The following is an 18,153-nucleotide window of genomic DNA, read 5'->3' on the forward strand; positions in this document are numbered from 1 at the left end:
CTGAACCGCATTACCCTTTGTCCTGAGTTTTTATTCCACTAATGGACAAATTGGGAGGAGGCTGAAAACAAATGTGCTATTAATTACCCAGATGGCTTTTTAATAGAAACTTGGATTATTCTTCAGCCACTAAACATTGTCCAGAAATTTCTTAATAATGCTGGTGTACAAGGCATTCCTTCCGGGAGAATAAAGATCTCATTGACCGGCAGGCTCAGTTATGTCAGGTTAGTTTAGGAGACGGTAGACAAAGAGTGGGTATTGTATAGACCAGAGAGAATGACATGCCATATCTGAGCTGCCCAGTCTCCCCAGCAATGACAGATTTTCTAATTCACTGCAGATTCTCACAAAACTGGGTGGTCAGCTTTGGAGAGAACCAACAGTGGGCCTATTGATTCTGGGTGGGAGCAACATAATTCTAAATTAACCTGAATTGATTCAAGACAACAGAGTCTTGGTATCGGATTAAAATTAGGATTAATACATTAAATGTTAGGTCAGAATGTTAAGTCCCAGTGCTGAAAGACCTACATGAAGTAAGTAAAAGCTAATGCAGGCAGGTATTTTAGCCAGAAAATAATTTGTACTTTTAGACCCTAGAAACACGTCACTCAAAAGTCACTGGCACAGATGAAGCCTTTTATGATACTATGCGTTGTGTTATGCTTTTTGCGGCTTGGACCACAAACAGTCATTTTGAATATGTGCCTCTTTTCTTAAGTTCATCGTACATATAGAGAGAGACTAGAGAGAGAGACAGAAGCTTTCATCTGACACAGTAATGGCTAAGAGACAGCTTGGCTCATTATTTGTTCTTGCTTTTGTAAAATTATCTTGCCAGGGGCAAAATCTGCTGCTTCGAGCTTTCCAAGTAGACAGCAATTAACTTTCACGGTGCTTTTTAGCAGACACATGCTCCTATTAAATCATGAAGGATGCAAAGTACCATTTTGAATACGTTTTCCCAAGTACTAGATGAATGTATTTACATTTAGGAAAATAAGAAGAGAACTCATACCTTACAGTTTCCCGGAGCAATTATTTTAACATCAAAATTTTAAACCCTCTTGATGGTCAAACCATATAAAAGATATCCAAATAGCTATATCTACAGAAAAGAATATAAGCATTTCTTGCGAAATAACCCTGGTACAACCTAGCAAAAAAGCTCACAAATGAGTTGAGGTAAAAATAAAATATTTGGAAGCAATAAAACTGAATGTGACATTTTGTTGTAGAATGTATTTTCTTAAATATTTAATGTCACTTAGATATTTTCCGCTTACTGCATACTTTGTCTTGCCTAAAAAAATGAAGACATAAAGGATTGAAATAGCCTTTAACAATTATTTAACACATTAAAGAATACTTTTTTATTTTAAAAAATGAGATGCTTGTACTTAAATCTTGATAATTTATAAAATACACCTCTCAGTCTTCCTCTTTCTTTTGACCTTTCTCTATTCACCTTGTCATGTGATCACCCTAAAGTGTAATCAGTAAGGGAAATTTTAATAAATCTGAGAAGACTGTTGTCAGTATCTTTCTGTGTGCTGTAACTCAGTCACATTTTCATTTAAAGGTATCACTTATTACCAATCATAACGGTAGGTACATTTTGTCTTCATCTAGGCAGGATATATTTGCAGGTCTTCAGATGGACCTCATCATAAGTAACTTCTGATTTATAGTTTCAGTTTGGAGTTTAACCTGCCAAGGGCTCTTTGCCAAGTCTTACTACCTGAAATACAGTTTCCATTTCCATTTTCCATTTTGATCCAAGTTTGTTTTCCCAACGCTGCCTCATGCCTAGATTTCTAGCACCTGCATACTGACCCCTGGTGGCAGAAACTAGACCCCGCAAAGCCTCTTGAGCTTCCAATTACACCCCTCCTTCAGCAGCAAAGTTCCCTTCTTGAACCACTCCATAGTAAAACCCATCAGTCCTGTATCCCATTCTCAGAGTCCTGGTAGGTAACTCTGTTAACTAACTTAAATTGTGAATGTGAATTTCCATCCCTTCCCCAGTGTTGCAACGTTTTATGTCAAAGGGATTCCTCATACCTAGCTGGACAGAGGAAAAGCTTTTGAGCAGCAAAGCTTCATAGGCAAATCATATCCCAGAGGTCTTCTATTCAACATATTCCCCAGACTGGCCTGAACCAGTGACACTTCCTAGAGTCAGGTAATAAGAAGAACAGGGGCTTTACAGTCAGGCCTCAGTTTAATCCTGATTTTTTGGTTTACTAGCTGTGTGATCTTGGACAAGCTACTTAACCTACCTGTGTTCTCAGTTTGCTATTTGTAAAACAAGGATAGTGATATTTTACTTTGAAGGATTGTTGTAGGGAATATGTATGCAAAGTATCTGGAATATAAATTCTCAAATAAATGTTTGACATTATTACTTCCAGTGGAAAGATGGGGGCACTTATATTTACGATGACTATATTTTTTGTTTCAAAAACTACGTATTCAGGACATGAAAGGTGTAAATGACATAGGGGGACAGAAGGACAAAAACATTTGAGGTCAAGATTGTCACCCAAATATCTGGGTCCTAGAGACAACATGTCTGTAGTGTCTGCTACACACTTGGAAAAGTGCTACTTGGAGTTAGAGGATCTCCTAGACAGGCCAGAATTAGAGCACTAGATATAAAATAGTATGTATGGTTTTCAGTTGTAGTAAGTCCACGGGCTGCTGGGTGTAGCTTCCAAAAGAATGCTAGTTAACACCAAATCAGATTTCTAAATAAGCCCAGAGAACAGGCAACTCTGACAAATGGACAAGTGTTTAGGAGATGTTTGTTTACACAGACATCTTCTAACACTGTAAATAAGATAATAAGAATGCACACTCCTTTGTAGCAGTCGTAAAAGCTAGAATAGAGTTAGGTAGTGTCTAGACTCCTTTGATCAAAAAACAGGGATTAGTGATTGCTGAATTTACTAACACAATTTTCTTTCCTTTTCTCCAATTATTTCTATTTTCAGCCTTCACTTTTAGGATTTAGTTACAGCATCTTGCACTGCTTAGTCAGCAGACATGTGCCATTCGGGGGATGCCATGATCCCCTTTTTCAAAATTAAATTTTGAAGCCAGAAGTGTCAAGTTTCATTTCTCATTTAATGTAATTCTGTGAGATTTTACTGAGTTATAAGACCAAGTCAGTACCCACTGATCATCATATATGTTTTCAGGCTCTAAGCATACACTGACTCGTGCAAGGTCTTGCACAATACAAGGTCTTGTTATTAATTATTTTCCCACGCACTATCTACCACAAACTTTTATTAATTAAGTAAATACTCATAATAAGTCATGGAGAAATACAGGCCAAAATCCATATGAACATATAGTTTAGTTAGAGAGATTCAATATATGCACATTAACAATGATAAAGTATTACAGTATAAATTATACCAAAACATCACTATAACACTTTTTAATGATTATGTGTTTCTTAAGAAAATAATTTGTACCAAGTGCCGTGCTGGCAGGTATTTTCTCTTATTGCATTATTTGTCTTACCTCATGTTATAGTCCCTACAGGTTGGGATTTAACAACAAACCGTCTGTCATAGGTGGCCCTGCATTTGCTATTTTCTGCAGTTTCAGAAAACCTCTTTATTACAAGACAGGCTCAACTGTAAGATGGCCTGAAAACATGGACCCAGGGGGCAATTTTACAGACAGATTTCTATGTATGTGCTTGTATGCCAGGAGGATGGGATATAAAGGGGCAACCTAATCCCTTTCTTCTGAAGCTCGCGGTAAGTGAACATTCCGACTGCGTCTTCAAACTCTTCCTTACTCATCACAGCTAACTGGCCGCCCTTTCACAGAGAGGGCAGCTCCTAGACAGAGACTTTGCTGCTAAGAGAAAGGAAATTCCTCATTCAATCTTAGCTGCTATAGGATGTAAACTGAGACTCATGGGGAAGAGACCATAAAAAAGATGAGGATTGGTGTTCGTAGAGATGATCCATAGCTGTGGTGAATTTTCCCTGCCTGGAGTAAGAACTGGAAACTCAGATAAGACCCCAGACTCTCATTTACTCTTCTTCCTGGGCAGTTTTTCCTCTCATAACTTTATATCCCTAACATTCTAAGGAAGATTATGTTTTTTCTTTTTTTTGACTCACAGAGTTTCCCCATGTTAGGCAAAATTCTTTGTTCTCTAGAACAACCCAATTGTTTTTCTCTTAGGCTAGGCAATCATATTTTACACTGTGAATTGGGATGTGATTTGCCTACAAAGATGGATTTATTCTCCTTTTAAGACTTGTGTAACAGCTTCTTCCTCAGATGAAAATCTGTTTTGGGTGCAGCTCTCTAAAATGAAATACAACTATTTGGGGGGAGACAATTCTCTCAATCTCTAAGAAGTACAAGTTTGCCCGATGTATACATGGAAGATGAACTTGAAAATTCTGCACAAGACAAAGACTCATAGAAACATGTTAGTTTTTTTGAATTATTTGAAGCTTAGACAATTATGAAACATTTTTATTTATTCTTTTTCAGAAAACACTCAGATGTATAAGCCTGAATTCTTAAAAGTACTGATGTGTGCAACTTAGTAAGAAATTTAACCAGAATATAACTACTAAAAATATCTTTCTTATTATGGGAAAAAATAAAAATCTGAAGATAGCATTCACTATAGTAACAAAATTATCAAGTTTCAAAATTAGACTTTAATTTAAAATGCCATTTCCATAGTTCCTGATCTCTGAAAATTTTCGTCTTTATCTGGAAATATGGTACCCGAATCTCCAAGCTCCCAGCTCAAGATTTTAACAATTGAGCTTTATTTAGAATTTCTTTTCACAAGGTCTATTAATTATATGGGAAAGAAAAGAAGAAAGCAGATTTTGGTAAAGAAAGATCTATTACCTTTCGTTGCCATTTAAAAGAGAAACATCTTTTGGTAGTTGGCAATGGTGCTTAAAACTTAAATATTCAAGTTTGGTATTACTTTGTATTTAGCCAAATATTTACCTTTTTTAAAAACTGGCTTCAAAAAAAATTTGTCTCAGTTTTCCCTTAATTTTTGAATCAAAATGTATTTCAAGGAAAATGAAATCCGTATGCTTCTAGTTTATTCCTTTTAATTCTTCAACATTTTATTTTGGAAGATCATTTGGCAGCTAAAAAGCCTTAATCCATTTCCAGATTTTGTCATTTAACTATTAAATTGTATTTGACTAACAATTGTTAAATTATGAGTTTAGAAAACCAAGTATTTATTACAATCATGAATACTTTAGATCTTAAAGAGACACTTCAGTAAATGAATAAACAAATGAGTGAATGAGTGAATGCCAAGTAGGGGAACCCAAAACCATCCAGATAATACTTAAATAGGTTTTTAAACTCTATCAGTAAGTATTGATTGAAAATTTTATCCATGCCGTATATCTTAAACTTATACAATGCTATATGTCAATTATATCTCAATAAAACTGGGGAAAAAAAGGAAATGAAAATTTTATCACAGTGCCAGAGACAGCCTTTTATTTCCTTCAAGTATTAATTTGGCTAATATAAATACAATTTTCATACATTTTCTAGGGTATATTATAAATTCCCATATGCTCTTATAAACCATTTTTGAAATGTAAATCTCGCCTGACTTTGAAATAATACACAGGTTTACTAAAAGTATGGAAGAGATTGGCAAAATGAACTTCCCATTTAAAATGGGAATATAACAGCAAATGGAGGTAAGACTTATCAACTGGCCGCAGAATGTGATACCAGAACTCCAACAACAGCTACCATCTACTAAGAGCTTATCCTGTGCCAGGCATTGTGCTCTATGCACCATACACATTATTTTATTTAACCCTCATAAAAACCCTAAGAAGTCAGTAATATTTTTATCCCCATTTTGAGATCTGAAAACTGAAGTTTAGAAAGGTTGAATAACTGATCCCAGGTTACATGGCCGGTAAGGTGAGCCCTGGTTTAAACCTCAAGACTGTGTGTGTCCAAAGCCGGCACCCTTACACATTCCTAAATGAAACTGCAGTGAGGAAGGCCTTTAAAATCAGGGAATGCAGCTGTGACTGCGACAAACAGTCACTTCCCCCTTATAGGATTTTCCCACGCCGCCCTGCCCTTGGACTATTGCTCCCTCCTTTGCCTGTTTTTAAGTTACCAAGGAACGTAAGTAAGAGATTAATGTCAAGGTTCCTGTAAAACATAATGCTGTAAAGTTACCTCTAATCTGAATCCAGATATTATCCAGGCAGATCATAGAAATGTTCCTGGGGAACCACAAAAGTCAAATATAGTTATCAACTATGATCACTTTTTAACTAGCTGCAAGGTGATGTGTTTCTAGGAGACAAGGAAGCATCTTGTGTCTCTATTACCCAAGGACTAGACTGACCCCACTGTTATAGCAAGAGCCTGCTTAAAACACTTTCTTAACTTACACAGAGACTAGGCGAATTCATAAATGAAAATACAACTACTCAATAAGCACATTACCCAAATGGAAAAAATAAAATCCTTTTCCATGACAGAAATCATGATTTGAGAGCACCAGGTGTAGCGTTCCTTATCTAGGTGGAAGTTAGAGACTCTGGGAGAGAACAGCATTCCTTTCTCAACAGATACATAGAGTGTGATTTCCAGTCTGCAACTTGTACAGTTTTATTTCTCCAGGTTGCCCCTCCAAGAAAAACAAAGTGAATACCTAATAATAGTGAGCTGAAAGTAGCCAAATCATGGAACAAAGGTGTCTACTGGTTTTGTGTTTAGACAGACATCTTATCAAAGGGAGATTCACACCCCTGAGTCCAGAGAGATAGAGAACACTAACTTTCGGCAGGGATAGCCTTTATAATTACTCCCAGGACTTACATAAGGAGAATTTAGAAGTTTTAAGACTATTATCAGAGCCACTTCCACATCTAGTTTTAAGATATGAGACACTCAATTTTCTTTCACCTGGGGTTCCTCTGTAGTAAACCCCCTTCATCAGATTGAATTGGCCACCATTTCTGACCCAGATTTCAGTTCTTTGTTTTCTTAAGGAAATTCATTCCCCTTTTCAGATGTGCTGTCTCTGTTAGCTTGCTCTGGAATGATTACAACCTGCTCTGGGTTTTATTTTCTGTTTTGTTGAAACAATAAGCCGGCTCAGTACCAAACTCAATAGCCAAACTCAGCGGCCTACCTCAGATCATTTCTTACCTGGAGCTAACCCTCATCTTCTCCTCTCTAGATACAAATCCTACATATCTTTAAAAACAGCTCAAGTTCCCCTTTTTCTGTTGAAGCTTTCTCTGATAATCCTCACTAAAGTGTTTGCTTTTTCCTATGACTGTCCCCCTGTGTAGCATTCATGTGGCATAATCATGCATTTCCCGGCAAAGTTAATCATCTTTTTATGTCTCAACATCATAATTTCACTTAAATTATTAGTCCCTCAAATGAAGAAAATAACGTACAATAAAATCAATCTAAATCCTCCCCAAATTATACCTGCTTCAGCACCCAGCGTGCTGCCTTCCACATGGCGGTGTCTGTTCAATAATTCAAAATCTGAGTTCTCTTCATTCTGCAGACAGCTCTTGGTGCTAGAGTTATTAGGCTTGGGTTGATGCTCTCTATTTATTTATTTTTTCCCCCAAAGCCCCAGTAGATAGTTGTATGTCATAGCTACACATCCTTCTAGTTACTGCATGTGGGACGCGGCCTCAGCATGGCCGGAGAAGCCGTGCGTCGGTGCGCGCCCGGGATCCGAACCCGGGCTGTCAGCAGCGGAGCATGCGCACTTAACCGCTAAGCCACGGGCCGGCCCAGGTTGATGCTCTCTAAAATGCAACCTGAAGAGTCTGGATAAACAGTGAAATCTCAGAGAGCCCAGCTGCTAAGAGTTAACCCAGGGGCTTTGGGAGGACTCTGGGGAGCTGGGTTAAGACTGTTTATTCTTCTCTCCTCCATTAGAATGTCTCATAGTCAGATTGTCGTACAGCAAAATGATCTTTACGAAAAAGATTTATATGTACCACCTTGGGTATCTTTTTTCCCTGAACCAAAGTCTTCAAGATCTGCTGGCATTGGGCTTTCTTTAAGTATAATTGACTCCAGATCCTGGGCTTGTCTTTAGGTTTGACTTGGGCAACATTTTGAAATTAGAAAATAATAAAGCTGGCATTTGCTCAAAAAGTTAAACATAGAATTATCTTATGACTCAGCAATTTCACTCTAAATATATACCCAAAAGAATTGAAAACAAGTATACAAACAAATACTTGTACACAAATGTTCATAATAGCACTATTCACAGTAACCAAAAGGTCAAACAACCCACATGTCCATAAATGAGTGAATAAATAAGCAAAGTGTGTTATATACCTACACATTTGGAATATGGGAATATTAGCCATAAAAAGAAGAGAAGTACTGGTAATTCTATAACCTCAAAAGTGTTATGCTAAGTAAAAGAAGCCAGACACAAAAGGTCACATATTGTATGATTCCATTTATCTGAAATATCCAGAATAGGTAAATCCATAGAGACAGAAAGCAGATTGGTGGTTGCCAAAAGCTAGGGGGAGGGGGAATAGGGAGCAACTACGTAATGGGTATGGAGTTTGATTGTAAGGTGATGAAAATGTTTTAGAACTAGGTAGAGGTGGAGGTTGCACAACATTGTGAATGTACTAAATGCCACTGAATTGTTCACTTTAAAATGGTTAATTTTATGTTGTGTGAATTTCACTTCAATAAAAAAAAATACTAATAAATCTTGTCTGGCACCTATAGCTCCTATAGTCCAAGGTGCTCCAGAAGCAGAGAGAAGGGGAGCCTAATTCAGGCAGGGAAAACTCTTTAGAGAGGATTACATCGAAGCCGAGACCTGAAAGACAAGTTTGGTTTAGACTAAGCAGGGAAGGTAGATGTGGATGAGGAAAAGGAAGAGAAAAATATTCCAGGAAGGTGTTGTGTGTATGATGATTTAATAATATAACACTGACATAAATTATTTCTCCTCTCCCATAAAGTCAAATTAACAAATACGTATCAATCATCTCCTATTTGTGGGGAACCGTGCTAGGTGCTGGGAGAAACAGGCAAAAAATGGCAGTCTTACAAGAGAAATAAAACTAGCCTTTACTAAGCATCTTCTATATGATGAATATTTTACATACATTATCTCAACTAATTCTTTAAACAGACCAAAGAGAAGAGTATATTTAACCCTACAAAGTTAAGTAACTTGCCCAATATTGCATAGCTTGCAAATGAAAGACAAGAGGCAAATCTAAGTGTGTCTGACTCCCTGAGCCCACACACCTGCCGCTACAGCAGGCTGCCAATCATACAGGACATAATTACAGCTACCGGAAGCTGAATAACTTGTTGAGACATCAGTGGAGAGATGTCACATAGTAGAGCCTGATGCTCCCTGTCAGTGGCAAAGGACACGGAGAGAACTGGGACAAGATCTGGGGAGAAACAGATGTCCCAGATCCCAGGGCCGAAAGTAGAGGTGAGGAGGAAAAGGCTTGGACATCAACTGCTCCTGAAACTTGCCCCCAATCCCCGTTACACTGAGTTGAGGCGCCTCCTCTCTGCACCCTGCGCTTACCCCATCAGAGGACTCCACAAATTCAATGTTTGGGTTGTATTTTTATTCTTATTCCAATTCCATCACTTACTAACTTTGGGTAAATTACAGAAAGGTGTGTAACTCTCTGTTTACAGATCTGAAAAACTAGAACAATATTAATAATAATTCTGGATTAAATGAATTAATATATCCAAAGGGCTTACAATATAGCAGGGTCTACAATATAGCAAGTGCTCAGTAAATGTTGTTTTTGTTGTTGATATTGTTGTTGTATTACTATTTCCCTTATCAGGAATTCTCAGCTTCTTAAAAGCAAAGACCTCGTGTTGTTTTTTTATCTCCAGCCTCTAGTACAAAGTCTGGAGCATAGTGGGTAAATAGAAAGCTTCGAATCAAGGTGGTGGTAAACACAGTGCTCTATTGATTAGTGGGATTTTTCAGGACTGAGGCTATGATCTCCCCTAAAATCTCACTCTTTTGTTGTAAACCCTTTGACAACTATAAAATAGATTGTTATTCATCAAATATTTATTGAACACCTACTATCCAGCAGACTCAGCACTGGGGATACAGGGTTCCCTAAATTGCCAGGACTCAATTTAATCCAGATGGTTGATTTATCATTCAGTTTAGACAGGGAAATAAATAAGAATGCACACAGTTGTACAGCCTCCAGAGAAAAACCTGTGCAGTGTCAAAGTTTTCGCTATCATTACAAAGAAAACATTGCTACTCGTGTACAAAACAAACTATGATCCATTAACTCAGCACAGAAGTCCTTTTTGGCTCCAAAAAAGCTGCCACCCAAACAAGTTTCGTGGTCACACTGCCAAAAACTACCTGGCCCATACATTTTAACATCCTTTCTTGTTTTCTTTCAGACATATTTCAGTAATTGCCTGTCTGCAGGTACACGATGTTTACAGGAAGTGATTAATCTTTCATGAGACTATTCTACTATTCCTTAATGCACTACAATAAAAGCTTGAAGGGACAGGCACCCTCATGTCAGTGCATGCTTCAAGGAAAGGAAGTTTTAGTATGAGATAAGTCTGATCACATGATAGCAGGCGATGATGAAATCTCTTTTTTAAAAGAAAGCAACCCAACAGAGCAAAACCACTCCCTGGAAAAAAAAGGCGCACCTCTAAACCTAAAACCTCCTTTTTTTTTTCCTGGTGGGAGGCCAGATGGGATCCTTGAACACCATGAAACACTACAGCTGGAAGCTGAACGGTTCATCTACACCCCAGCCCCCCATATGTAGACACTGGAGATGAGAAAAGCTCTTGTTTGCTGTCTGAAGCAGGTGTGGTTGGACTAAACGGGGAGAAGATGTCCAGCTGGAGGAACCCATCAACCAGCTGCCCAGGGCAGTCTGCTTAGATAAATACCACCTGTTACTAAACAGCCACAAAAAAATTAGTCATATCCCGGGAAGCTGCTGATTCTCTGTCTATTGTGCTGAGGCTTTTGTGTCTTGCAACATCCCAAATCCCATGTGTATCTCAGAGCGGTGGTCATACTCACTGTGCTTAATTTGATTCTGGACAATGACAGAGGCTTTTGGAGCATTGGGTTAAAGTATTTTCTAGGGGCTGGGAGCACATACATGAGAGAATAATAAATAACACATGGACGAAGAGGGCAGTAACTCCAAAAGGCATCTTTTGACTTGACAATCTCTGCGCACTATGGAGCGTGGGGCGCCACCATGAAGGATGGGGTGTGGCCTGTTCCCTCTCTCTCACTGCTCCCCAGCTGGACCATCCTCTCTTGAGCACTGAGTATGACTAAATACACAGACGCACACACATTCTGTTGCTCCTACTGTTCCCGTACTTGGAATGTCTTCTCCTGGACTTTCCAAATCCCACTCTTTAAGACCCAAATCAAATCCTGCTTCTCCTGGGGTCTTCCCTGAAAATTTTAGCCCAAAATGGTTTTCTCTGAACCGCTACAGCACTGAAAGTCCACATTGTACGTTTGATCACTTTAGCCTGTTGCTTTCTACTCTTGTCCCAAGTAAATCTCATGTCCCCAACAAGCCTCTCTGAGGGTAACGCCCATCCCTCGGATGCCTAACCCATCATCCGACACAAAGTTAGGCATATAGCAACTCAACAAACATGTTCTAAACTGAAATAACGCTGACCTCAAAAGTTATTTTAGGATGACAGAAAGATAAAATGCTACATCTAAACTAGTGGTCCTACTGGAAAAAGGCTTTAATGATTTTTGCCTCAAGCCTACTAGAAGTCAACGTGCTGGAAGCCTCGGACATCTAGCCAGGAGCTTGGGACTGAATCCTGGTTATTCTAGTTATTAACTTTATGTTATTAATTATTTTATTTTATTTTAATTTTTTGGGGGGAGGCGGGAGGAGATCAGCCCTGTGCTAACATCTGCCAATCCTCCTCTTTTTTTGCTGAGGAAGACTGGCCCTGGACTAACATCCGTGCCCATCTTCCTCCACTTTACATGGGACGCGGCCACAGCATGGCTTGCCAAGCAGTGCGTCAGTGTGCTCCCAGGATCCGAACTGGCAAACTCCGGGCCACCGCAGTGGAGTGCGCGCACCTAACTGCTTGCACCACTGGGCCGGCCCTGTTATTAATTGTTTTAACAGTATCAGTTTCCTCATCTGTAAAATGGAACTCACAATGTCTAAGTCAGGGGACTATTGGGAAGCTCCTATGCGATAATGTATGCCTATAGTGTTTATACGCGTCACCAAAATCATGCACTAATGGTTCCTAAGTAAATTGCACAATTCCTTCAACATCAAACTGATTAGAACAAAATGACTTATTATTCTAGACTGATTTTTTTAGGCTTCACAAACTTGGCTGACTATCAAAATCATCTGGGGACCTTGTTATACTAGATTCCTGGATCCTAATTTTGGAGATTCTGATTCAGGAGGTTTGGATAGGCCCAAGTGAATCTAACAATTAGCCAGGTTTAGGATCTACTGCATGAAATCATTTTTGTCCACATTTGTTTTGCCTAGTATCTGACTAACGAATAGTTACTGGATTATAGGCTGTTAGAAATATATCTTCAACTGTAATAAACACATTGATAATGACATTTGGTGCTATTCAACTTAAAAATAGGTTTTATCTCCTAAATCTTTCTTATAATTAAGATACATATAGTCACATATGCACACATATGCAGGAGGTTAATGTGGTGTCTCTGTGTGTGTGTGAATTTCCCGGAGGTATGTGCCGTAATTACCCAGTATTCCGGAACCTCTCATATATCAATTTATCTCTGTAATCTGATCATTTGCTGCAGTCAGGGTATGTCCCATTTCTATTCCTCCACAGAGTTCAGTCATGTTTGTAAAACAATTACTCCAACTAAGAAATAAGACAGTACATTTCAAAAGAGGAAAAAAGAAAAATGACGTGCCGAGAAAAAAGACAAAATCCTAAGCATGTGAAACTTAGTTTTTAAAGGAGCAATTTGGGGCACTTTTCTACCCTAATAGGGTAGAAAGAAGGCACTCCTAAGAAACCCCTCAATCCGGGGCATTTTTCCCTCAACTGGGCAGGGGTCAAGGCAATCAACAGTAGTTTAGACTAAACAGGAAGAAAACCAGCTCAATTAATGTGACAGACACAGGAATGGTCATCCCATTTAGAAACAACAAAAGATTGAGAAGAATTTGGTTGCTGATAATTGGCTAATACATGCAGATAAGTTATTGCATCTTCCATCCCTTACAAATGTGTCTGGTAAATTCACAAGATTTACAGTCATTGTATTGCACATAGGTTCCCCACAAAGAGTTCATGAAAATCAACTCTATTTCTTTTTTTAAAATTATCCCAGACAAGGCTTCTGGTACAGAGCAAATCGAGCATCCCTTTGCCTGGGCCCCCCCGTGGAAGGAAAGCCACTAACTCTTTCACAGGAGCAGATTGTTTCAACTTAATTGAATGAAGTAAACTTGGGGAAATACCTGACATTGCCAACTTGACCTCTGCTAAGCCTTCTGAACTTCAATCACTGTCCTCCAACACAAAGCCTTCTATTAGGCTCTCAGCTATTTCCCCTGATTACACAGGTAGCTTATCTTAAGGATTCCATGGTTTCAGTTATCATTTCTGACCTGATTGTGAGACAAGTATTATTTCCGTGCGGGGTTTATGACTAAGCCTGCAGACGTATTTGCTCGTTTGATTGAGTCAAGAGCATCTCCTTTCAGTTTCTTATCCGCTAAGATCCAATAACTTATTTTAGAAGAAAAAAAATAGCTTTAATTTAAGAGACCACAAGTGAAAAAGCTCAAATGAATTAGCACTAGTCAGAAACTGCCCCAACTCATTATCTTTGGTGTTTTATATAGATCTCAAAATTAAAAATATAATTTGTCATATGGGGCAATAAAGAAGAAGATTGTTCCCAAAAACAAAGTGCAGATGGTAAAAACAAAACAGTTTGAATTTCTCAAACAAGCAGAATTACTTATTCCTCATCTAGTTCCCTTACAGAAGTTGCAAAAATCGAGGTTAATGTTTGAAACATTTTAAATTAATTACCCATCCTAGCAAATAAAAAATGCTTGGAATCTGAAGTTAAAGATGTAAATAGTAGTTGTTTTAAGTGATGTTTAGTCCTAAGTAAGCATCTTCTTTTCTTATTCTTGACTCTAAGAGTACCTTTTAGAAATATACCAGAAAAATTTTAACTATACGAAAACATTTAGAATCATCCAGTTCTTTATTGCAAAGTAAAACAAAATATAATTTTCCCTCAGCATATTGTCAGTGATTAAAATGATTGCTAACAGCCAGTGACAGCAAACATGAGGAAAATATACAAATACAAATACATAAATACAAATACATGGGGAAAATATACAAATTTTGTGGAAAGTAATTTGGTTGGCAATATCTATTGAAATTTGAAATGTGCATACCTTGTAAGGCTATTCATTGAAAAATTGGTTACAACAGCAAAAAGATTAAATAAAGGAAAAAATCAAAATAAAAATAAAAAAATTAAATAGGAGAATGGCTCAATAGTAACAATACATAGTCATTAAAAAGCTAAAAAGTTCTGCATGAAGTGACCTAGAAAAATTTCCATACTATACTTTTAGTAAATAAAACTGATTCTAGATAAATATACTTAATAATATTCTAACTTAGCATATCAAATGTATATGTACATGTAAAGTATAAACCTAGGAAAGAGGAAGGATATACATCAAATACCTAGCTGATAGTTTTTAATCCTGGGAGGAGTAAATGTATGAGTGAAAGGGGTCTTTGGATGCTTATTTTATAAAATCCAAACATAATGGAAGAATGACAGGTGAATTCTATTTATTTTTATTTTTCAGTATATTGCAAAACATTTTTAAACTATAAAAACATTTAGAAACCACAAACCTATATTTAAATAAATATTAAAAGAAGTAAATATTTATTCTCATCATCTGCAGAATAAAACATGTATGAAATAATTGACCTCAATTTAGGGAGAACTACATTTGTTAAAATGAGTACATCAACTTGGACTCTTTTCCTTTGCCATCTCTTATAATTGATATCCAGTCAGTCTAAAAATATAAACATGGATATTTTATTGCTTTTTGTATATTTGAAATCCAAATTTGTTGAAGGAATGAAAATGCATTGCTTGTGTTATAAGCTTACATGGTAATTGCAAGTGTTGCCTCAAGAAATTTTATTATATTTTTTGGTGCATTGAATGGAAATTATCTTCTTTTAAGTGAAACTGTGGAAGACTAAAGGATGGAATATTACAATATTCCCAATAAGTGTTTTGACTATGAGTTATTTCGTTTTGCTTTACAAAATGAAACATATGTATTGATGCATACCCTACTGAAATAAAACAGCTTACACACAGTAGGTTTTTGAGCATATTTTCCAAAACTATATACCTTATTCCTGAAGCTGCCTTCTTATCACACCAAAAATGTGAACATTAGCCAACCAAACAAGTCTCCATAGCCTCATAAGTGTCATAGAAGGATGTTAGTATTGGCAAGAAAAGTGCATGAAATCTATTTCTTCCGCCACAAGTTCCTGGAATTTCCCGGCATTCCATTTCATCAGAATATCAGTTTAACTGGACAGCTCAGCAATGATCAAGCAGGTGAGAATCTTAGGAGTTAATATTTGTTTTAACACCCACACAATTACGGCAATATATAACACTAGTGTAGTTTTTTGCATAACAGAAATATTTGCAAATTAGTGTTCATAAAATTTTCCTTCTCTATTTTCCTTTTTACTTTTTTGAATAACATTAATGTGGTGTTGAGAAATGTGTTTAACTTTTCTGAGCCTTCGTTTCTCATCTGCAAGATGGGAGTAATATTATCACCATAAACGTTTACTGTGAAAGTCAGGTGAGTGCGTTGCTCAGGACAGTACTTAGCTCATAATAAGTGGTCCAAAAATGGTAGTTCTTGTTAGAATTAATACGTATTAATGGTGGCGATACTGAAATTAAGAGCAGTGCTACTCAACTTCGCTGTGGAAGTAGGGCAGTAAATCCCAATCTCTAGACACTAAAAAAAATCAAATCTAAACTTACAAAACAAGATTTCTGGGTGCCACCCACCAAAGATTCTGAGTCATTAGGCATGGGAATCCCCATTTTTCACAAGTACCTCCAAGTGATTCTAAAGAAAAGCAATGATTCAGGAGGAGGAGCAGAGGACCTTAAAGGAAGAAAGAGGAATAGAATGCACGCCCCTGCTCCCTAAGGTTTTTCATTTTTTACTAACATTAACTACGTTCTCCTGACTCTGAGACCAAGAAATCTCGGTCCTAAATCTAACTTATATTTGGGTTATGCTAGGGGGGAAAAAAAAAGGAATCAGAATGGTTCTCCCCTTCATCTCCACCAACTCTGACCACATTTTCTTCCAAGTTTAACAACATATCCCTCTGTGCCCTAAATGCCCTCAGTGCTCCATTACATCCCATTCGTTTGGATTTCCATTAGTGTTGGTTCCTTTTGACACTAGTGGTGTACGATGGGAAAATTAGGATGATTGCTGTAGACCCGCACATTTACTTTCTGTGTATTGATCCCCAATCTAAAATCATTCATAGCTCCATCAGAATTTGAGATTCACATCAGCCCCTATGTCCTCCATGTCAGGCAATGAAGGAACCTCTCTCATTTGCCTACTTTCCCTTTACATCATCCCTACTCAGGGCTACCTCCCCTGCTGAACAATGGGCCTATTGAATATCTTGCTCCCAGGCAGAAGTGGACCCAGGTTTTATGGGGTCTGAAGCCTATTCCATTTGGGGGGCACTCTTAAAGACAAAGAATTCAAAAATAACTTACTTTTAACAAAAAGCATATGATCATGTGAATTTAAGGCTAGGGTCCCTCTCAGAGTCTTAGAAGTTGTTATGAACTGTTTTTTGTCCCTGCCTCCACATTCATATATAGAAGCCCTAACCCCCAATATGACTGTATTTGGAAATAAGGCCTTTTAGGAGGTAATTTAAGTTTAATGAGAACATAAGGGTAGGGCCCTGATCCAATACAACTGCTGTCCTTATAAGAGGAGAGAGAGACACCAGGATGCACACGCACGGAGAAAAGGCCATGTGAAGACATAGCAAGAGGTGGCCATACAACAAGCCATGAGAGAGGCCTCAGAGGAAATCATCCCTGCCAAACTGGGAAAAGAAATTTCTGTTGTTTAAGCCTCCCAGTCTGCGGTATTTTGGTACTGCAGCCCTAGTAAACTAGTACAGAACAGGTTCATGCAGTTGAGAAGCACTGAAACTAGCTTCTTCTTATATCCTCCTCTCCTACCAGGCAAACTGAATTTCACACCACCATTATAGCAACTCCAACTCTGACCTAGACCAGTGGTTCTTGAAGTCCGCTGACCACACTCATCCTTAAAGTCCAGCTCAAATATTATACTCTATGAATTCTTCTCTAATCTCCTTAAATGAAATATTTTTCCCTACTCCATATCCTATCCTACAGGTGTCTGCACTTCTATTGCTGGCTCTATTTAATTCTGGCTTATATAGTCATCAGTCATTATTCATATTATACTATCATATTCATATTATCATTCATCTCATTAATATTTATATTAATTCATAATGACAATATTCATATTTTAATTAGTCATTTAAATTCCTTGTGGGAAGAGACCATGTCTACTTCCATGCCTAACAATAATTTGCACATAGGAAGCCATCAATAAATGTTTATTGAATTAACTGATATTTATAAAAAGCCTTGAGGTCTTTAGTGAATATAGCCAAAACAGTTAATTATCTACCTACTTAGCTACCTATAGAGCATATACATAAAGTCAAAGAATTTTATAGCTAAAAAGGTCTTAGAAACCATTTATCTCCAGTTTCTCATTTTACCTATTCACCAAGCATCACCCAGTGAGTTAATAACAGATCCAGGACTGAAACAGAGGTCTCCTGAATCCTAGGCCCCATCTCACCAAGCAACCTGTCACTCATCCAGACTTGATCAAAAATTGTAGATGGATACATCCAGCTATT

Source organism: Ceratotherium simum, chromosome 31 (genome assembly GCF_057802395.1).
Source record: "Ceratotherium simum simum isolate JZ-2026a chromosome 31, ASM5780239v1, whole genome shotgun sequence".
Lineage (NCBI taxonomy): Eukaryota > Metazoa > Chordata > Mammalia > Perissodactyla > Rhinocerotidae > Ceratotherium > Ceratotherium simum.